Source organism: Macrobrachium rosenbergii, chromosome 41, assembly GCF_040412425.1.
Source record: "Macrobrachium rosenbergii isolate ZJJX-2024 chromosome 41, ASM4041242v1, whole genome shotgun sequence".
Classification (NCBI taxonomy): Eukaryota; Metazoa; Arthropoda; class Malacostraca; order Decapoda; family Palaemonidae; genus Macrobrachium; species Macrobrachium rosenbergii.
In genome coordinates this window covers 86,453,601-86,458,660 of record NC_089781.1, presented here as the reverse complement: position 1 = coordinate 86,458,660, position 5,060 = coordinate 86,453,601, and positions in this window count along the sequence as shown.

Sequence of the window (5,060 nt, the reverse complement as noted above, 5' to 3'; positions counted from 1 at the left end):
GGAAGAAATTGTAAATATATGTCCCTGGTGTCTGTAATATCAGTGTATAATCATTTCATTTCCGTCACGTTATTTATTTATTTTTGTCTTTATTTCCTGGTATGTCTAATATTTATATTTCCTAATAAGGTTTCTTTTGAAAACCACAAAATTTTAGTTAAATAAGGGACGTTTTTAATAACTCATTTTCCATGCATTCTATTGACGCATGCAGAGATATATTTTTGCATGATAACGGTTATGCAGAATTTATTCAAATTTCGTCTTTCACCGTGTAGGATTTATAATAGAAAAATATTCATACAGCATTTTTCACTTTACTTATTTGGAAAAGTAATGTATTTTGTGTCCAGATAAATTATTATTATTATTATTATTATTATTATTATTATTATTATTATTATTATTATTATTATTAACAGAAATGATATATCGGCAATTCCACATTATGACTTTTCCAGAAAGCTTCGTAGAAAGTAATAATAATAATAATAATAATAATAATAATAATAATAATAATAATAATAATAATAATAATAATAATAATAATAATGATAATAATAACCTATTTAAGTAAATCTGTCGATGCGCCGGGTGATGAAATTGCTTACACGAAAAACAGTTCCCTTAATTAAATGTTATTTAAACTGGATTTAAAGTTGATTGTTTTTTCACATCCTCAGTACAGTATTAAGCCCGCTCTGCACTTTATTTGTGATAGAACTTTATGTATAAATTAAAGTTGGGGATTAGGTTGTCGATAGAACTATATATATATATATATATATATATATATATATATATATATATATATATATATATATATTTATATGTGAGTTGCATGTATATGTAAATATATATATATATATATATATATATATATATATATATATATATATATACACATACATATTATATATATATAATCTGGTATCCTGAATACATTTTCTCATAATTTCTATCGCAAATCAGAACATTGAAAGCACTTATTACTTCAGTGTCGTGAAAGCATAATTAACTTTGTCTAAGCACGTCAAGGCAAAATCTTCCTTGTCTGCGTAATATTATGTCTGATCAGAAGTGATTGCAGTTTGCATAGAGAACCATTTCCTTAATATGTCAGTGTTTATTTTCTTGAAGGGCTTTCCAGTTGTATGAATGATCTGCCCAACCTTAAGTCTTTTTGTATGCTGTATCTATTCACTCATAAATAAAATCGATGGCGTTTCAACTCTTCACCATCTGGGTCATACATTCAAGTTTGACTCGTTGTACTTACAGAATTAAATATCTACCTGCTGCCTTTTCTGTGGATATAGTATTGGATGTTTCATTCTGCATTTCTCTTTCAGGTTTTCTGTAAAAGAAAACTATTGAGATGGCTTTGTCCGTCCGTCCGCACTTTTCTCTCCGACCTCAGATCGTAAAAACTACTGAGGCTAGAGGGCTGCAAATCGGTATGTTAATCATCCACCTTCCATGATCCACCTTAGCCATGATCGTGCTTCTGGCAACGCTATAGGACAGGCCACCACCGGGCCATGGCTGAAAGTTTCATGGACCCCGCCTCATACAGCATTACAAGCTGTACAGAAAACTCGATTGCGCATTTTTTACTTGTTTTGATGTACCTTTGAATGCCTCGTTCTTTAACTTCAGTCTATATAATTTGGAGGAATCGCATTCAGCCCCTTGTCTTATTCGGTGTGACGTTTCCTTTTCAGCTATGTTGTCATGTAACTTGAACATTCTCTCTCTCTCTCTCTCTCTCTCTCTCTCTCTCTCTCTCTCTCTCTCTCTCTCTCTCTCAACCACCTTCTGCTTAACCTGCTGAAAGCCATGTGTCTATTAACCTCAAACGAATCACGGATAATGTAACCGTTCAGTGAAGAGAATTAAAGAGAATTAAATCTAGTACTTGATGTTTTTGTAACTCTGCAGTTGAGGTTTTTTTTTTTCAATGAAAATGGCTAAGCAAACATAATGAATATAGTAAGGTTTGGGGCCCATCGTAATTAAACAATACCAGTCCGAGTTGTTAAAATCATAGTGAAAGGTACAGGCTCGTGTATTAACAAGGGAAACTAGAGAGTACCTCCATTTAAATGTATATGAACCATCCCATTGTTATTCAAGGCGCTCTCTCTCTCTCTCTCTCTCTCTCTCTCTCTCTCTCTCTCTCTCTCTCTCTCTCTCTCAATTACACTGGGCTTCGAACGGCTAGTGGAGGTAATCGCGAACTTCAGTAACCTAAAGTAAGCTGAGTGGTAAAAACATCTTATACGCAGTTTAGTAATAATATTGTATCTCCTTTTTAACGCGCAAAACCAACAAGTACATAAACACCATTCTCTCTCCCTGTCTATCTGTGTCTGTCTGTCTCTCTCTATCTCTCTTCCTCTCTGTCTCTCCCCCCCTGGACCGAATACGATAAGATGCCTATCTCTTAGTCATTACGCTGCCTGAATATAACAGTTGACAGTCGGGAGACCTCCCTTGTCAATAGCGCGGAATGAGAGTGTGGCGGCGTGTTCGGAGAATGTACCTGTACCTGCCGATGTCAGGTCGTGTCCTTTGGAGTATTTCCCGTCTTGGTTATAGGGACGTCAGCGGTTAAGGAGACGTTAGGCTTGGCCTTTTGTTGCCCGGAATTCGTCGCGCGTTGTCGTTTACGGAACGCTGCATAAATTAACGAAGGGTAAGGGAAGGATTACAGTGTGGTTTGTGAACCTGTGAATGGGTTATACAGCGTCTAGCTTGTAGTAGACTCTTGCCACTACGATTCCCTTATATGTTTGTTTGCGTTTTCCAGTGAGAACAGAATTAGGGAATAAAAACAAGAGAATCATCTTCCAAACTAGGATTCGAATCTGGCTAAGGATGAACAGCGATTAGGCTCTGTGGTTCAACAAAGAATTCGTATTCCGTTTGCTGGTTTGCGCAGAATTTTAGTCCATAGGCGTGAGTTAATATGGAGATGAAGTTGCAAGGTCAGTTAATATGGAGATGAAGTTGCAAGATCAGTTAGTTTCTCATAAAATCGGAACCAGTCAGAATTAGAGCCCGGCACCTCGAGTCATCTGTTCCACTGGCTTCATTCACATAGGCACTTTATTGACATTTCACATCGCCTAATGTGAAGAGTTTGGGATTTTGTTATTCTTTACTCTATTTACTTTATAAACATTGCTGTATGTTGGTCTGTTTTTCAAACTGATTTATCTCAAATGTTTCAGTAACCATTCATGGGGTTGCTCTCTCTCTCTCTCTCTCTCTCTCTCTCTCTCTCTCTCTCTCTCTCTCTCTCTCTCTCTCTCTCTCACAGTAGCTTTGGAATCGTTGGACGAACAAATCGATGGTGAACGAGGGGCTTGAGATTAAGTATAAGATTTCGTACTAAACCTCCACACAACGCACTAAAAAGTGATGATGCATGCTGAAAAAAATAACGTCAAACCCGATTCTTATGATATATTGTACCAAGAGTAGAAAAAATGAATGATTGTGTACCAAGATTTTAAAAGAAAAGAAAAAGAATTATGTAATGTGAGTAGCGATTTGTGTCGCAGGTAACAGTGGTAAGCACAAGTTTATAAAAATATCAAATAGAGACAAAAAGAAAACATTGGAAATTGCCTGTTTACTCCCGAAAAGCAAAACAAATTCCCAATGCAAGTGACTTAGGTTAAACACCTGTTGACTCTGATTTGAAATTCCCTTTGGGAATCGTTATTTGGGATGACAACTTAGGAGGAAAATTAGATTACTCTTCAGCTTTCTCTCTCTCTCTCTCTCTCTCTCTTGGGTGTCATACTTTCCCGGCATCTAGTTTACCTGATTCAGTTTATTTTTCCCCTATATATTTTTATATAGGAGATTCGTTAGATGTTATTCATTAAGAAACAGATTGTTAAAGGAATACGGTCGTTTATTTATTTGTTAAAAATATTCATTGAAGTACTGTAGTTTTATATCAGCACGATTTGTTATCTTATCACAGCTGTGAGAATATATTAATTTGACACACTGACACCGCCCACCAGTCCACCCAGCGGTCAAGAAAAAAGACTGTACCAGCAGCCTGAGTCCTGAAGGTTTGTGAACAGTCGGAATGCTAAACTATAAAAACTTATGTCATCTCCTCAGGTGGGGAGAAGGCATATATATATATATGTATATATATATATATATATATATATATATATATATATATATATATATATATATATATATATATATATATATATATATATGATTGTGTATGTATGTGTATATATATGTGTATACAGTATATATATACATATATATATGCCAACATACATGCATACACACGCACAACACCAGTTAAAGAAATATCGTAACCTTCCTGTCGTTTATAATACATTCATTTAGATAATTATTGAATCAATGCAATTTGTTAAATATATATTATTTAGACAGTCGAAGCAAACCCGTCGGACCACTTAATTAGAGTCAAGTGTTTTGACTCTTTGACAGGGTCAAGTTCTTAAACCACCTAATTATAACAACAGTAATATACATGCACGGTCCTTGAATTATTTTCCACTGCAGAAAGGCAGACAAATTTGTCTGTGAGGAAAGCGTATCCGAAATGGGTAACTGGAAAATAACTTTTAATGATTTATTGTTTTAGATTGAGAGAAAATAAACTTCTTTTTGGTTTTTTAACCGAAGAGGATTTTTATAACATTCTCTTTACATTTACAAGTATTGGGGCGATTTACTCAACCTGTATTGCAAAAGAAGACTTGCAGTCTTAAAACCCCAGTTTTTATTTTTATTTACCTTCATATAAAAGAATTGTGTGAAGAAAAAAAGGATTTAAAAAAATCCCTGCGAGTCGTGTGTGTATGGACTACAAAAATTTGTATCGGTATATTGGAGTTCTTCCTTCATTTTTGGGTTTCGATTTGCAAGAAAAGATATTTGCCGATATTGATGTCTGATACTGCATGATCGCTTTTGCATTTAAAGAAAGAGGAAGAAATGTGATTGCTCAAAAGCGGGATTTGGGAATACCGTATTTTTTTTTTTTTTTT